The sequence below is a fragment of the Myotis brandtii genome, unplaced genomic scaffold (assembly GCF_000412655.1).
Source record: "Myotis brandtii unplaced genomic scaffold, ASM41265v1 scaffold2022, whole genome shotgun sequence".
NCBI classification, from domain to species: domain Eukaryota; kingdom Metazoa; phylum Chordata; class Mammalia; order Chiroptera; family Vespertilionidae; genus Myotis; species Myotis brandtii.
This window is the reverse complement of record NW_005357525.1, coordinates 568,038-586,427: the sequence shown is the minus strand read 5'-3', so window position 1 is coordinate 586,427 and position 18,390 is coordinate 568,038. Positions and strand designations below refer to the sequence as shown.

General features: G+C 44.6%; 1 long non-coding RNA gene across 1 annotated transcript; it reads right to left on the bottom strand.

Moving 5' to 3' along the window:
• Positions 1 to 403: 403 nt before the first annotated feature.
• LOC106725946 lies at positions 404 to 13,754 on the bottom strand. Its single transcript, XR_001361963.1, has 7 exons — positions 13,638 to 13,754; positions 12,702 to 12,952; positions 8,478 to 8,562; positions 7,830 to 7,889; positions 3,466 to 3,646; positions 2,471 to 2,517; positions 404 to 2,356 (listed from the first exon to the last, which is right to left on the bottom strand). It is a non-coding gene; the product is annotated as an uncharacterized LOC106725946 (long non-coding RNA).
• Between the last annotated feature and the right edge of the window lie 4,636 nt (positions 13,755 to 18,390).

The window sequence follows — 18,390 nt, the reverse complement described above, 5'->3', positions numbered from 1 at the left end:
TAGGGTGTCCCAAAAATGTATACACAGACTTTGAATAATTTTAAAGGCAGTGTTTATTAAAATACATTTCATTTACAAAATTGAGCTATCTCAGCAGTTAAAGTGTGTATGCATTTTTGGGGGACACCTTGTATATGATAAAATTATCATACCTAAAGTATTCAATTCCAATTTTGCTAAGATTTTTTTTTTGCCTTTTATTTTTTGTTGTTGTTGAGACCCAACTTACCTGTGAAGTCCACAGATCTTATCTGTTATAGTCAGATGAGTTTTGAAAAGTCCATACAGCCATACAGCTCACACCCCTCACAAATTGGAAACATTTCTATCATGCCAGAAAATTCCTTCTTCTTTTTCTGCTCATCCCCCTCCACACCCCGACTCTGAGGCAACCATTGCTCAGTCTGTCATTATAGATTAGTTTTTATTGAGATATAATTCACATATGAGAAAATTTGTGCTTTTTAAGTATACAGTCCAATGGTATTTATTATACAGCAGGTCCTCAAGTAACACTGTTGATGAGAAAAAAGCTCAGTTCCCAGCCGGGGCCCTTTAGTCTTGGCTGACTGAGACACTTGGTCAGCCCAGGTATCAGCCATAGGTTGCCCTTTGTGTTACGCTACTGATACCCCCCAAGACTTCAGGAAAACCTGGTGGGAGTCCCAGCTGAGTCTTAGCTGTGCTTTGGGGAAGGGGGGGGGCAATGGGGGGGTGCATCCCTGGAGGAGAAAGCTGTGGCAACCTGCCCAAAAAGTGACTTTCATAACCGGCTGAGAGGTTATTAGCAGAGACTGTCAGTGTGAACCAGGACTGGTTAGGGGAACACAGAGACCCCAGGAGGAAGAGAGGGAAGACGATGGCTCCAAGGATGAGACTTGGGTTACGTGAATGTTAAAGACAATCCTGACCTTGAAGCAGGTAACCTTGGGGACATCTGAGTGGCGTACATTTCTAGACATCTTCCTAAATTCTTGGGAAAAACACATGGCCACCTCAGAATGGACTTCCATTCATTTCTTTGGTAACAAATGTCCAGATGGCGTTCTGCAGGCCTCAGGCAGGTGTTCCCATATAGAACTGCCTGAACATGAAGCTCTTCTCCCGTGGGAGGAGTCAGACAATCGCCTTCAGACCTGGCTCTCCCTCGCCCTAGTTGTAGGACCTTTGGAAATTCCTGAAGTCTCTGAAGCATCACTCTCCCGTGCCTTCCTGCCTTTCACAGTCGCTCGGGAGAACCAGTGAGATGGTGTCCATCAACCAGGGCCACACTGTGAAGTCGGCGGGCCCTCAGCCCTCTGCCTCGTGGGCCCTTTTCCCATAAAAAAAAAAATAGCAGAGGGCAAACACAGTCCAGATTGGATTCCTTGTTATGTTCATTATCATTATTTTAATTTTATTATGGGAACTAATTAATATGGTATCGTATCAGTATATTCATTGTTTTCTTCTGGCTTTCCAAGAAATTCAAATGAAAACATTCCCGTGGGCGCTGGGCGCTGCACCCACTGGGGCTCCCTGGGGCCATGCGCTTGACACGGGATGGGCACGTAGTAGGCGTTCCACAGTGTGCAGCCTCTCTCTCTCTCTCTCCCACCGCGCGCAGCGAAAGAAACGTTTTCAAAACCTCCGAGTGGCGGATTAACATTCAAGAAACAGAGTCCACAGGAAAAACGTCCCCCACGCCAGTGGGTGTCTGCAACAGCAGGTTTCACTTACGGCGAAGATCACTTTACTGCTTTTAACCAACTTCAAAGAAAATGTTGTAAGGCCATTCATTCTACATGTCTGTTTCACATCAGTCACAATTATAAGCCCGCTTCACTTCTCTCCCCTTGTTATACCTCATAAATTGTGTAACTAGAATGTATGTGTAGTGTATGGATTACATTAGGCATTGTCAGAGGCAGCCTGATAGTAAGCGTTGCCCCCGCCCCCCGCGTCCCCCTCCTGGCACATCTGAACCCGCCGTGGTGGGGGCCGAGAGCCCAGCTCGGGGACAGGGAGCCTGTGTCCTCAGGGCCCCTCCTGGGAACTGCGATGGCCAGCGCCACTTTGCAGTTGCAGGGCTCCAGTTCTAGGACAGATGTGTTCATCTGCCTGCGGGATGGTCATCCCAAAGACAAACATCACATTTCCAGGGAAACCTTGCGTGGGGGATACGGGGGACCGTGAGTGTCCAGGGCAGGCGAGCGGAACCCCCGTGAGGAGCGCAATGCCGTCATCCTGGAAGGAATGGCCTCCACCAGACACCGGGATGAAGGGACCGCCTCTGAGTTCCCACCTCCTGGTCCTGGCTCTTTCATTCCCGGCGAAGACCCCGGAGTCAGCAGCTGTCCGTCCCATAAGGAAACAACTAGGGAGATGAAATAAATGGCAGCCCGGCCTCTCTGGCAACCATTTGGACAGCGCGGCCAGCTTCGCCTTCCTGCCAGCCCTCCCCCACCCACCCCTGGTCCTTCCTCCTCACCTTGTAAAGAACCCAGGAAGGGACTCGGGGATGGCCCGCAAATATTTCTGTTGGGAAGATGCAGTAAAGAAAAAAAAAAAGTGACATGGTCAAAGAACAGATTCCATCTTCTAAATGAAACAGCTTTAATAGAGTTATAATTTATCACTCACGTTGCATTTATAAGATCATTGAAATTCAAGACTGTCTCATTGATGGAGGGATGGGAGAGAGCTGCTTCCCACATGTGCTCCTCCCGATAACCCACACTTAGACCCTTTGAAGCACCAGCACTTGTGAAAATTGAATCTTTTTTTTTTTTTGATAGAAAATTTTCCAAAATGTCACACATGTTGCCCAGCCTTCCTCAACAGACTTCTCTGAAACAGAATGTAGCCGTCCGTGAGGGTCACCCCATGGCCTTCTGCTAATGCACGCGAGTCTGGCAACCACGCAGGTGGGGTTCGAAGCTGCTGCTGCTGTACGGCCCCGAAGCCTGGGGGGGTCCACGTCTCTGAGGGATGCTGTGTTCCCACCCACAGGGATGGGGTAAAACTGGCTGCCTCGGAGCAATGCTGGGAGGGGCGAGGGACTTGCCTCAGATTTAAAATATTCAGCCAGCACAATGCCTGGAGGAGAGTAAGCATTAAAAAGTGTGTCGTCAAAACCTAAATGTCTAACCCAGTGGTTCTCAACCTTCTGGCCCTTTAAATACAGTTCCTCATGTTGTGACCCAACCAGAAAGTTATTTTCGTTGCTATTTCATCACTGTAATGTTGCTACTGTTATGAATCGTCATGTAAATATCTGATATGCAGGATGGTCTTAGGCGACCCCTGTGAAAGGGTCGTTGGACCGCCAAAGGGTTTGCGACCCACAGGTTGAGAACCGCTGGTCTAATCAAATAAAACGAATACGCAAGATGAAAGTGCAATGAAACTAGAATACCCAGCAAGGGCCTGGCTCAGGTGCAGAGATGTGCTCACAGGATTCTCAGTGAGCACCACGAACTCTACCTGCCATAGACGGCCGGCTGGCGATCATCACGCCTTTTCAGTACCTTGTCTGCTTTTTCATGGTTTTCCCAACTTTTCTTTTTACAGTCAGTCCGCTGGGGTCAGAGCCCACCTTTTCCTTCTCGCTGGGAGCAGTGCCTACCTCCGCCGGCATCTCTTCAAGTATTTTGCTTCTAACGTTCTGTGAGATGGAAAAACACATAAGCAAGTTGAACAGAAGTGTTTGTAAGTAAGACCCACTGAGTTCTAAGGCCTGGCTTTAGGTCGGGTTTTTTTTTTTTTTTTTCCTACAAGGAAAAAATATTTTGACTTTCGATGCACACTATTAGTCAGGATGGGGTAGGTTTTGCTGCAGGAACAACTGTGAAATCTCAGGGGCCTTCACACAGCAAAAGTGTGCTTCTCGCCCATTCTATGTGTCCACCTGGGGTGCAGGGAAGCTCTGCTCAGCCTGGTCATTTAGAAACCCAGGCTGCCAGTGGCTCCATCTCAACCTATGCCAAGCCGTCCCCGTGTCGGGCACTAGGAAGTGGAGAACCGCTCAGCAGGTCTTACGCCTTCTGTAGGAAAAGACATAGGTCGTTAGGCTTGCATTTTTTTTCTAATATATGTTTTATTGATTTCAGAGAGGAAAGGAGAGGGAGAGAGATAGAAACATCTCAATGATGAGAGAACCATTGATTGGCTGCCTCCCGCACGCCCCCTACTGGGGATCGAGCTCGCAACCCAGGCATGTGCCCTTGACTGGAATTGAACCTGGGACCCTTCAGTCCACAGGCCAATGCTCTATCCACTGAGCCAAACCAGCGAGGGCAGGTTTGCATTTTATGGGTGAATACAAATACCATGGTGGTTACACATTTTCTAGAAGGTAGAAAAATGCCATTCTGTCATGGGCTGGCAATGTGGATGGGAGAGAACATTTTCTAGAAGGTAGAAAAATGCCATTCTGTCATGGGATGGGCTGGCAATGTGGATGGGAGAGAATTGGGTTATCTCACGTATGGCCCTGGGTTTATACATTTTAGCTGATAATAACCCCAGTTTACATTACCGAGCGCTTTCACTGTGCCATGTCCTGTACCGGGTGCTTCACGTGGCACACTTATTTCCCCTTTTTCACAAGAGGCGAGTCTTCACGTGCTACTGGCCGAAACAGCCTTTTGATATCTGAAGTCGACTTTATTTTCACTCCGGAGCAATAGGTTTTATTTCAGAAATTTAAATGTATCCTTCCCGGGCATTTATAACTACACCTGTAACATACGCGCCATATTCCGCCGGCGATTGCTGCTTTGGGGAAGTATGCTTGTCAGTCTAATTGTCATCCATTTGTAGGTAATTTTGTGGTTTTTTTTTTAAGGTGGAGACTCTGAAGTTGAACTACCGTGATGAAAACTGGGTTTGCTTTTAATTATGCAACAAGGGACCTGGTGTGCTTCAATTTGAAGACTCGTGTGTTAGGTAATAAAAATTCTTGACTATTATCTCTCTGCCTCAGACTCTATTTTTTCTCATTTGGAACTCTTAGTAAACGTATGTAGGACCTTATCATTTGATCAATTTCATATATTCTATCTCTTTATCTTTGGTGTTATAGTCTAGGCGATTTCCTCAGATCTGTCTTCCAATTCACGTATTGTCTCATCAGCAATATCTACTTTATAGCAGGAACTTATCCATTTGGTTTTCGTTTCTATTACTCTACTTTTTATTCTTAGAATTTTTCCCAACTCTATTTTCAGATAATTATGTTATTTGCTTTGTGATTACTATTACTGTCTTTATGTCTTGAAATGTTTTAGAACACCTATTTTAAAGTCTTTTTTAGATTGTGCTATTATTTCCAGTTCTTGAGATGAAAATTCTCCCATTTGTTTTGTCTACTGGTGCCCTCTGTGTTTTTTTTTTCTTTCCTGTTCTCTTCTCATGCTAACTCTTCTTTCTGAAGATGAGAGAGAAAGGGCAGTCCACAGAAACTTCACATGCTCTAGAGCAGCAGTTAGCAACCGTGAGGTCCCAAAGGTTGGCGACCGCTGCTCTAGAGCGTCCCCGTGGGAGTATTTTGAGCTTGACCAATTCTGGGCAAGATTTTAGGTTCATTTCTTAGTTGTGGGTTCCCATAGCACACGCGTAATAGAAATTCAGGCCTTGTACCATTTTTGGCACAGACTCCTCATGTATTTATTTATTTATCTGTGATTTCTGTTACTATCCCGGGCCAGGAAAACAAGCAGCTCTCTTGCATTCCCCTAGGCCAGTGGCTGGTGTCTGTGGTCCCGGATTCAGGGGATGGTAGAGAAGGACTGCAGGGCCCCTGGCTTTACGCAGCAGCCTGGTTCTTGCCCCTGGCACTTGTGGGGCTCAGCCCCACAGAACTGTCCTCACAGAACTTCAGCTGCTACAGCCTCTCCCTCCTCCTGACTCCATGTGAGCATTTTCATTCCACCTCCCCGTTACCACTGTAACTTCGAGTATCCTCTTTATTATATATGTATTCGGTTTCAAGTTTGAAACTGTGTCAAAAACTGGGGAGGAGGATATGTTTTCATCCATATTTACATAAGTGCAAAGTGGGAGTGTTGTTGTTTATATTGTTTTTCATCAGCTTGGGTTGGTGCTACCGAGCTGAAGCCATGGAAAGAAAATTTGATGAGTAATGCACAGAACTTGGCCAATTATTACATGGAACTGACCTTGTTTTCATCCCCATTCCCCTTTAAAAGAAGATTCTGAGACAGGGATTTGGGAGCAACTCATATGGGAGGAAACACCAACAGGGAAGTGAGGAAGTGAGACAGGGAAGGGAGGGGGCGGTAAAGGGCGTTATCAACCCAGGTGCTATTCTGAGGGCCTGGAACTTCATCCCCCTGGGGAAACCCTAGGAGTTCAGCGCTCCCGCAGGGGGGCAGAGTGGGGGGGGGGAGAGAAGCTGTGGTATTTATACAAGCTACTGCGTGTCATGGGTTCAGGGATGCTTGCAGAGGGAACCCGCCAGCATTTCCAGCCTGCCACGTGGATGGGTTTATTTATACACTGACGTGCAATAAATTATCCCAAACTTCATGGCTTATTACAATATTTAGTATCTCATATTGCCTGTCAGGGTCAGGAATTTTGGAATAGCTTCGCTACTTGGTTCTGGCTTAGGGTTCCTCATAAGGTTACAGTTAGGAATTGGCAGGGCTTTTGTTACGTAAAGACTGAAGCTGAAAGAACTGCTTCAGGATGGCTCACTCACGGGGCTGGCCAGTCGGTGCAGGCTTTCGCTGGAGGCCTCAGTTGCTTCCCATGCAGACCTCTCTCTCCATTTGACCACTGGAGTGTCCTCTGAGGCATATGGCTCGCCTCCCCACCCCCCAAATGAGTGATCTGAGAGGCAGCAGGCCAGGGTGCCTTTCATGGCCTAGTCGTGACAATCCCACTGTCATACCACCACATCCCGGTGACAGAAGCAAGTCAAGTCATGAAGTCTGGCTTCTATTCAAGGGGAGAGGAGGGAGGAGAGTCAGTATCTGCGAACGTATTTTTAAGGCATCACAGCAGGCAGAACGGGCTCTGGCAGCCGGAGACAGCCCCAGGCAGGGAAATGCAGGTGCACTCGGAAGTCAGGCAGGCTGACTGTCAGGGCAAAAGGGAACGGGTCGGGCACCCACAGCGTCCTCGACAGCAATAAATAAAGACGAGGCCATTGTCAAGGCAAGGAGACATGGACTTGACTGCTGGATGTGAGGAGTTGCAAAGTGACACTGCACAGGGCATGCAGACAGAGCGGGGCGAGGATTCGGCACAGTTTAACAATCAATCTGCTGTAACCACTAAGAAAAGAAAACCTGCCAATTAGATTATGATACCCCTTTGATTACAAGATGTATCACAGTTTCAGAGATACTAATGCAAGAAAAAAGTACATGTTAAAATCAACAAACATAACAGTTGCACACACACACAAAAATAGTTGCACAAAGAATTTCAGAGCTAGAGGCGCAGTGCACGAAATTCGTGCGCGGGTAGGGTCCTTAGCGGCTGCTGGCTGGGGCCTCCCTTTATTCCACACCACCCCCTGGTGGTCAGCACACATCATAGCGAGCGATCGAACTACCGGTCGGTTGAACTCCCGAGGGGACACTTCGCATAATAGGCTTTTATATATATAGATATGTATATATGAAGTGAAGACGTTAGACAGGAAAGGAAAGTGGACAATAGAGGGTGTTATCAATTATACACACACACACACACACACACACACATAATTGTTGCAAAACCAAACACTCCTAACAGTGTCTTCCATCGTATACAGGTGCCATTTGAAGTTAAGCAAAGGCAGGGGGTGGTGTGGGGTGTTGGGTTTCATTCCTTACCGGGCCATGTCCCAGAACTTGAGCAGGTGGTTTCATCTCTCCGAGCCTCCATTTTCACATCTGAAATTAGACAAGGCACCATTCTGATTCTCCTACAGATCAATTAAAGGTGAGTGCAAACTAGTGTTTAAGATTAACATGTCCTCGAGACGTCAGGCGCTGCAGATGTGCAGAAGCAGCTATACAACTCAGATGTCGTATAACAGAAAATGACGTTTTCTTCTCGGAAGCTCAAGAAAAACAAAGTCGCCAAGTCCTCATGTTCCTAGTCAACGCGGGATGATTCCTGCATCTTTAAGAAACATCACCACTGAAAGACAAAACTGGGGGGGGGGGAGTGATGGTAGACGGTGATGGGGACTTGAGTGTAGTCCTACAAAAGCAGATCCTGCACATCAATGAAGGGAAAAAAAAGCCCAGTTGGTCGTTTTCTAGCCGCTTCGATAAACCCAGGCGCAGGAGAGCACACAGCTCACTGCCTGGAGCTCACACAGCTGGTTACTGCCCACACTGCCCACACAGGGCCGTTTCCGAACGCCGTCTACGCAGGATAAAAACAAGAGGCAGAACCTGGGGCTTTCGGCCAGAAAAACCCAGGCTGCCACTCGGGGAGCTGAAAGCTCCCAGGTATAGAGAAATGACACACACCTGAGCAGGTCTGATGTATATTCCTCTCCGCGGAGGGCAGCGGAACACATCCCTGGGCCATTCATCATGCGGCTAAAATTAGATCCTGCTTAGAAGGAATGATATATTACTGATTACATAATAAAGATAGCGATATTTCTCATGAGAAACAGAAGGGAGAGAGATAGAGTTAGGCGCAGGGCAAATATACCCTTGATATGAAAAATGGATTCATTAAGTATTTAATCTTTATCCCATTCCTGTGGAATAAATGCACACATACATCACACGTGTTTTAAAGTGACTTGATAATTAATACTGTTACACTTGAGGACGACCCTGGTTCTCATGGGGGAGTCCCACCAGGAGCCAGAGGATGCAGGCGGGGGCATGCCCTCCGCCCACCTCCGCCCACCTCCGCCCACCTCCGCATGGAGGGCGTGGCTGCACTCGACCAGCCCCGGGACCAGCCCACCAGCATGGACAGACGGACGGGCGAGCTGTGGGTCTGCAGGGCCATCTCCTCGTGTTTTGGTGAGGCCCCGCGGCTGACACTGGGGCTTCCCTGAAGCAGACGGGTTGTACGGTTCTGTGGCCACAGAGATGGCAGCTGAAAAGGCACTGTGGACCACAGGGCCTGTTACTTGAATGTGGCCCTTGTGCTCCCCTCTTCGCACAGAAACCTGCCCCCTCTCCACGGCATCTACATCCCTGTAAGGTCCTTGCCATAAAGGGCAAACCTCATTTAAAAAATAAAAATAATAAAAAGCCTGTAGCCACGGAGGAGGCATTTCCAGATATCTTGGCGACGATATTCTGGCTTAAAACAAACACGAGCGTGTTCGGTTGGAGTTTAAACAAACACGCAGATTTGTAGCACCCTGGGTGTCGAGGCTCAGTAAAAACAAATCTGGGTGAGATGAACAAAATAATTCTAAGAGTAGCAGCTCTGAATGGTAAAGGGATCCAACGAACGTTAGTGTGAAAGAGAGCACGGTTAGGAGTGAAATACCAACAGGCTCTGAGGGATTAAAAGCTCATCACCTGTCTGTTTACGCTACAGGGAAAGGACACGGCTCTCCACGTCAGAGGGACGTGGTCCTGGTGCCGGCTCTGACACCTGCTGGCCAGGGGGTTCTCAGACATGCCATCCGCCCGCTCCTGAGCTCGGCTTCATCTGTGATGTGAAAACCAAACCCGTCTAAACCTGGCAGCTTCCACAGCATCCAGCCCGGGGCCCGGGCTGGAGCAGGAAGTCAACAGCCACTAGTTCTCTTTTCTTCTCCCTCCCGCTGAGCCTACCGACTTAGAGGAGCTCAGATAGGTAATGCCCGGCACTTCCTGTGGCAAAGAATTTGCTTCTCTCCACTCTACCAGGCTGGAGGTAAATTAAAGTTCTAAGGAGTTAGCAGGGGCACGTTCATGGGGAAAGTCCTTGATGTAGTCAGGATAGGATAGGTTCTGCGGCAATAAAAATAACCCCCAATGCTCCATGGCTGAATATGCTATGTCTCTGCATGGCCTCTGTCCACTGGGGGTCCCTAGGGAGTGTGCGCAATGGAGTCACTCGGGGAAATTCTCCGACCGCATCCCTGTCATTAGGCGACACACGACTGCATAAGCTGCTGATCATACACACAAGTTATTTAGAACCTGTAAGGCAGCGGTTCTCAACCTGGGGGTCGAATGACCCTTTCACAGGAGTCGCCTGAGACCATCGGAAAACACATATCTAATTACATATTGTTTTTGTGATGAATCACTATGCTTTAATTATGTTCAATTTGTCACAATGAAAATACATCCTGCATATCAGATATTTACATGACAATTCATAACAGCAAAATTACAGTTATGAAGTAGCAACGAAAATAATTTTATGGTTGGGGGTCAGCACAACATGAGGAACTGTATTAAAGGGCCGCCATAGGTCAGCGGTTCTCAACCTGTGGGTCGCGACCCCTTTGGCAGTTGAATGACCCTTTTACAGGGGTCGCCTAAGACCATCCTGCATATCAGATATTTACATTATGATTATTCATAACAGCAAAATTACAGTTATGAAGTAGCAACGAAAATAATTTTATGGTTGGGGGTCAGCACAACATGAGGAACTGTATTAAAGGGCCGCCACAGCAGGAGGAAGGTTGGGAACCACTGCTAAGGTGACCAGATAGAGGCGTTGCTCCAGCCCAGTGTTTGCACGCCCTCCACAGCGACGATCCGATCTCTTACAAGACAGGGAGTGTGTTGCACGCCTTCAGCTTACTTCACACAAACGAGATTCCTTCTTCATTAACTTTACAGCAGATGGCAGCAACTGAACAATGACAAAATATAAGCTTACCAATCGTTTTTTAAAAATGTATTCTCACCAAACCCCGGGACTGCAGGTTTCCTAACACAGAGCACCACCCGCTGAAGAGGAAGAGGGAGAGAACACCAGGACACGCCACTGCCGGGGCTTTGGGATCTGTGGTCAGACAGGCCTCCTGGAGAAGGCGCCCCGGATCTCAGGCCTGAAGGCAGGGAGGGCGGCAGTTGTGTGACCCTCGGGGGAGAGATATCTAGGCAAAGGAAACCGTCCACGAGAAAGTTCCATGGAGGGTGTGGCTTGTGGAACAAAGAGGAAAGCGCGGGGTGAGGCTCATGCTCACGGCAGTTCCTCATCCCGGGTGCTGACGAGCCGACCCCCTGAAGGGCAGCAGGTGGACACGCGATGTGCAGGAGGAACAGGAGCTGGATGTGGTCTTACTGAACCAGGGACGAGCAGCGGGCATTACAGACCGTGTTCTGGGGACCATCTAGGCCAGGGATGGCGAACCTATGACTCACGTGTCAGAGGTGACACGCGAACTCATTTTGGTTGATTTTTCTTTGTTAAATGGCATTTAAATATATAAAATAAATATCAAAAATATAAGTCTTTGTTTTACTATGGTTGCAAATATCAAAAAATTTCTATATGTGACACGGCACCAGAGTTAAGTTAGGGTTTTTCAAAATGCTGACACGCCGAGCTCAAAAGGTTCGCCATCACTGATCTAGGCTCTTCTGCATCATGTTTACGAAACGCGGAGACAGGGTGGCCCCGGTCGGTTTTCCCTAGGAGTGATACGGAGAAGTCTTTATTAATCTTATTTTAAATCTGTTACCATTGTACATGATCTCAGAAGACCACGTCGAAAACATACTACAATATAAATCACAGGCATACATGAATATGAAAGAGAGGACAATTATATGCCCAAATAAAAACCTGTCTGTTCTATTACACTGGAACGCATTTTGTAAATGTAAATATCGTACACAAATGCTAGATAGATATAGTCATGAAATCTTCCTCCGGTTTCTTTTTTAAACAAGACTCTCAGGAAGGCGAAGAGGTGTAATATCATGTTTCAGAGTTCTCTTGGGCCCACATTTTCCAGATCCAACAGTTACACCAAGGAAGCCATGATCTCAGTAGCGACAATGAAGAGATGGTTGGGGGCCGACAAGTAGGCTCAAGTCCTACCTTGCCGGTTAGTAGCCGGTGACCTTGGACAAGGTGCATGATCTATTCAAGCCCTTGTTTCAAACTATTGCTGTTGGGACAAAAGGAGGCTATTGAGAGAGTGTGGCCCAGGGGCAGGTTCACCGGAACCATCACGCTCTCTCACCAGAGGGCATGGCTGTGGGCAAGGTCACAGGCTCACGTACTTCGAAATGCACCGGGCAGGCTCAGGCCACTCGGGATACGTGGGAGACCCTGGCGTGGCTGTGCCCTCGCCCTGGATGGCTTGGGGTAGACGCCGAGCTCTCTCGTCGATCCTCTCGGACGGTTTAGATCCGGGAGGGACCGGATCAGCCCCTGCCAGCTGGCTAGCTGCGTGCTTAGCCTAGCCGGTTTGGCTTCTGATTCTTCATTAAGGGATTTGATAATCATTTTAAAAATGGTTTCTGGAGAGAATTCTTCCCGAAACATAGTGTCACCTGGAAACTCATAAAGGGTGACGCCATCCCACCCAGACAGGAAGCCGGCCACAGTGATGCCTTTGGAGGACTGTAGAGACGGATGTCATTCACGAGGGAGAAAGAGATCCACGCTGGGCAGATCTGCTCTGCAGGTACAGGGGTATCAGTATTTCCCCCCTTCTCTCCATTCAAAACAAAGACAATGAGTGCAAGCGTCAGAATCAGAGGCACTGACCCCAGGGGGCAACCTGGAGTGTAAATGAGATGAAAAGGAAGTCAACGCCTCACCTGCTGGCTAGGCCGCCCTTCCAGTCCCACCGCCTTGGGTCCCCATTCCTCCTGCTGAGCCCCGTCGGACCCTCGTCGGGGGAAGGGGGGGGCTGGTTGAAACAGCACGACCTCGAGCTCCCCCAGGGGAACCCCGGCCTCCTCTGGACACCCAGCGTCTGGAAGACTCAGCGTCTTTCCACCCAGAGCGTGGATGCGGCCTCGCTGACATCACGAGGGACTTGGTGCCTCCGTGTGACCAACTTCGCTTCCTGTTGGACCAAAAGGAGACAAAAGGCTTAATTTCAAAAAAACAGGCTGCCTCTTTGAGCCGCTGCGACCGATCAGTAAATTATCTTATAAATACAAATGCTTAAGAGTCCAGCATGTGGGCAAACACACTTAATAGTCAACATAAATGGATTCTGTACAACACACAGGCTGCTTAGTTTCATGGGGGGAAAAAAGGTAAGTCCAGAGCGAGGACTTGGGTTCAAGTCTGAAGTCAAATACTGTCGCTGGGTGACCTTGGACATGGCCATCTCACTTCTCAGTAGGTACTTACTCATCTATAAAATAGAAATGACACTACGTATTTCAGGCTCCTCATACAACTGGGCAGAATTAAAACAGCTATGAAACTGGAAGAGAAACTACAGTGTGAATGGTAGGGTTATTTCCAATTTTTATAAGAATTACTGAACCCCTTATCCTTAGACCATATCAGCAAGCTGACACCTGACAAACGAGAACTCGTTACTGAGTCATAGCCCATTGTCTCATCCTCAGCGGACAGGGTGGGCCTATGTTCCCCCGTTAGCATAAATCCTTGGTAAAGGGCAATTCTCTAAAAGTGGGGAGCCCCCTCTCATCCCCCCTCTTCCCACACACTCTGATACCCACACAATGTCACTCACAATTCCTCACGCAAGAGAAACAGAGGGAGCACGCACCCACCTCTATCGCAGGTTCCCCCGCTGGGTCAAGATTCTTTATGGACCCAAATGGCCTCAACTCCTGAAATCTCTGAACAGATCTTTTGAGCTTATGGTATAAATAATCCTCTTATTTTGCTCTGTGGAAGGAATATGTACAAGCAGTACAATAGCTAAGAATTAGAATGAAAAAAAAAAAGAGGTATGGAAGAAGTGAAAAGCAGCATGGGTAATCCGGAAGCTACCCAAACTCTCGAATAACATCATTATTTTTTATGTGTTTTCCATGGTTTCTGCGCACCCAGATCGAATCAAGCTTCCCTGTGTCTGAATGGTGATACCATTCTATTCCATAAAACTTATTTTCAGATCTGGGGGAGGGGGGTCTTCTCTTTGGAAGAGAGAGAAACTGCTCTGCCATATAATTATTCATTTACTGTATTTGTAAACAAAATAAGTTGGGGCACATAACAGGCATTAAATATGTATCTGCTGATTAATACATTAAGATTCTCAGAGAGGTAACAGTAATACGTGAAGGATAGCAAAGAAATGATCTAGAATCCATTATCTTCCCATTGGTTGAAGGCAGTTAGATAGAGGACAGTAGTTAAGAAGCCAAGTCTGTCACTTTTTCTTTCTGCATCATTGGACAAATGACTTCATCTTTCTGGTCCACAGTTTATGCTCATCGTAAAAACAAAGATAACGAGCATGTTTATACTATAAAGTTGCTGTGAGAATTAAATTAGGTAATATAGAGCAGCATTTACAACACTGGCACATGGTAAGTGTGTAATAAATGTAGCTATTATTATTGTGATTTTTTTCTGTTTTTGAGAATACAAAAGTGCATTAAAATGAGAAAGTAAGATATAATAGACTAATTAATTTCTGAAATAATAGGAAATTTAGCCCTTATCTCCATTTAAGTTAGTCTTTTTAAAAATATATATATTTTATTGATTTTTTACAGAGAGGAAGGGAGAGAGATAGAGAGTTAGAAACATCGATGAGAGAGAAACATCGATCAACTGCCTCCTGCACATCTCCTACTGGGGATGTGCCCGCAACCCAGGTACATGCCTTTGACCGGAATCGAACCTGGGACCTTTCAGTCCGCAGGCCGACGCTCCATCCACTGAGCCAAACCGGTTTCGGCTTAAGTTAGTCTTTTTTAACCACTTAAGATTAATTTAAATAATGAAATTCAAACTTGATTTCCAGGTAAAGGAGGCAGATTGCACACATGCATCTCTTTCCAGTCCCTTTCAAGGTCACTAAAATGGCAGGAAAGAATCGTTTAAAGAGATACACCCACAGGATTTAGAGAATTAAAAGGAGACAACAATAACAAAATGACTTGTCAGACCATCACCTGTATACCTGGGTTTATAGCAGTTCTGGCATCGGTTACTGGGTAGAAGGGAAGGATGAAGTGTGGAAGGAAAAACACGACTGAGCATCTAAGAGATATGGGACAAAACCAAAAGATCTAACCTATGTGTAACTGGCATTCCAGAAAGAAAGGATAGGAAGAAATAACACATAGGATTTTCAAAAATAAAATGATAGATACAAAACAACAGTTCCAAGACACTAGAAGAACATCAAGCAGAGTAAACGCTCCCCTCTCAAAATGACCCTCACACCATAGGCACATAATGTTCACACTGCTGAAAACCAGAGACAAAGAGAAAATGATGAAGGTAGTGGAAAGAAAACACATTCCATGTGGAGGAATAATAATTAACAATACGAATTACAATAGACTTCTCAGGAGAAACTATGCAAGACAGAAGATAATCAAGTGATATCTCTGTTGCTGAGTAATAACAAAAACCTGTCAAGTCAGAATTCCATACCCAGCAAAAATATCTTTCAAAAGGAAGTAGTAATAAAGACCCAAAAACAAACAAAAAAAAACAAATCTGAGTGATTCATTGCCAGTAGACCCACACTCTAAGTAATGTTAAAACAAATATCTTCAGGCAGAAGGAATATAACAGCAGACAAAAATCTGAATCTACACAAGGAAATTAAGGGCACTGGACAGGAATAATGAAAAGTAAACAGTGTTTAAAATTCATTTTTTATTATTTTTAATTGGTTGGAAAGATACCTATCTAACGCAAAATAGCAGTATTGTATTTTTATAGCATATGTAAGAATAAATATCAGCAACAATAGAACAAGAGTGGGAGGGAGAAATAGGGGATATATTACTGTCCTCTCTCTAGGCACGGAACAGAGTATTATTTAAAAGTAGACTTTAACTAAATAGGATATACTGCATTTTTTCAAAAGAGGTATATATGATAATTCAATAGTGGAAATAACATTAAGTCATTAAATATTTTCAATTCATCAAAAAGGGGGAAAAATAAAGCACAAATGGAACAAATGGAAAACAGCTGTTCAGATGATAGATATTAATTCAACCATATCAATAATCACATTAAATATAAACCACACTAAATCGAACATAGATTGTTAGATTAGATAAAAAGCAAGACCCAACTATAGCCAACCTACAGAAATACCACTTTAAACGTGTAAACATAGAATGGTTAAAAATAAAAGGATGAAAAAAGATATACCATAAAGACACTACTTAAAAGAAAGCTGAAGTAGCTTTATTAAAATTAAAGTTGACCAGACAGTTTTATACCCATGATAAAGGGCTATTACCTAATGAAAAGGGATTCAATTTCCCAAGAAGACAAAAACATTAATGATTTTTTTACCTATAAATTCAACAGCTTAGAGCAAATGGACAAATTCCTTCAAAAGTATATCTTATCAAAATTATACAGGAAGAAATAGCTCAATAAGTATTTTCAATATTGAATTCATAATTAAAACACTCACAACAAAGAAAACCCCAGGTGTAGATGGCTTTACTCATAAATTCGATCCACGCTTTAAGGAAAAAACTAGAATCAGCATAACCCTGATACCAAAACCTGACAAAGACATTTTAAGGAAAGAAAACTATTGACCAATACCCTGTGTGAGTATATATAAAGTCCTCAATGTGATGCTAAAACACGAATTCGGTGTTTTATGAAAAGGATAAATGTCATTTATAAATGGAGCTTATGCCAGGGTTGCAAAATGGGTTTCACATTATAAAATCAATACTTATAAGTCATCACATTAACAGAATCAAAGAGAAAACAATAGCATCTCAAATGATGCAAAAACACTTTTGACAATATTTCACACCCATTCATGAAAAAAATTCTGAAAATAAGCTAAGGAAAAGAATTTCATCAGCCTGGTGATGGGCATGTACAAACACCAACAGGTAATGACATGTGAATGGAGAAAGACCGAATGTGTCTGAGTCCAGGAGAAAGTGCCCCTCTCCCCACCTCTATCAGCAGCATACTGGGGGTCCTCGCTAGTAACACTGTGAGAAATAAAAAAGTGTACAACTTAACAATAAAAGAGCAAAGCTGTCTTTTTTGTGAATGACACGATTGTAAACATAAAACATCTCAAGAAACATATCCCCCCCCCACCACCACCACCAGATAACTACAGGAACTGGAAAGTGAATTTAGCAAAGTCAGAGGAATCAAGGTCAATGTACAAATTTTAACCACATTTCTATTTTTACCAGCAAATGATAAGAAAATAAAATTAAAAAGCCATTCACTTATAATCTCAGGAAAAATATAAACTACTCAAAAATAAATTTTAAAAAGGATTTATAAAAATAAATAAATAAATAAAAATAAAAAGGATTTATAAAACTTAAATTCTAAAAGCTATTATATATTGCAGAAAGATACCAAATAAAAACTTTTAACATATAACATGCTTATGGATTGGAAAAACTAATATTGCTAAAGTATCAAGTTTCCCCCACTTAATCTATAGATTCACTGTAATCCCAATCAAAATTTCAGGAGGCTTTTATTAGAAATTAACAAACTGATTATAAAATGTACATGAAAATGCATAAATTGTCAAAATAACCTAAAACTTCTGGAGACTTATACTACCTATTCTAAAGACTTACTATAAAACCACAATAAGTAAGACACTTATAAAATAGACAAACAAATCAACGAAGTAGAGTAAAAGTACTGAAATAGATCTACATATGTATGGTCAATTGATTTTGAACAAAGGCATCCATACACACACACACACACACTAACACACACACTAGGTGGAAAGAAAAGCTTTTGCCACAAATGATGATAGAACAACTGGATATCCATATTTATAAAACAATACCTTAACCTCTACCTCACACAGAACACAGAAATTAGATCAAGATAGAAGGACCTTAATGTACAATTGGAAACTATTAATGCTTCAATGTTTTCCTGAAAGAAAACAGGAGAGTATCTGCATGATCTGGAGGTTGGCAAGGATTTCTTTGATAGGATACAAAAAGCACTAATAAAAACACATATATTGGACATAATTAAAGTTAACATTTTCTGCTTATCAATCGACACCATTTAAAAAATGAGAAGACAAGCCACAGATGGGGAGAAATATTTTCAAAGCCTATTTCTGACAAGGAACTTGTTATCTAGAACAGACAAGAACGTCTACCAATCCTATATAATAAAAGGCTAATATACAAATTGTCCCCTCAACCGGGAGTTTGACCAGGGGGCGGGGCCAGCCGGCCAACCATCCACAGCCCCTCCCCCGGCCGGCCTTTTCATATAACACCCACCCCCAATCAGCCCAGATCGGGGCAGGCCAGCCAGACCCCACCCGTGCACGAATTTGTGCACCGGGCCTCG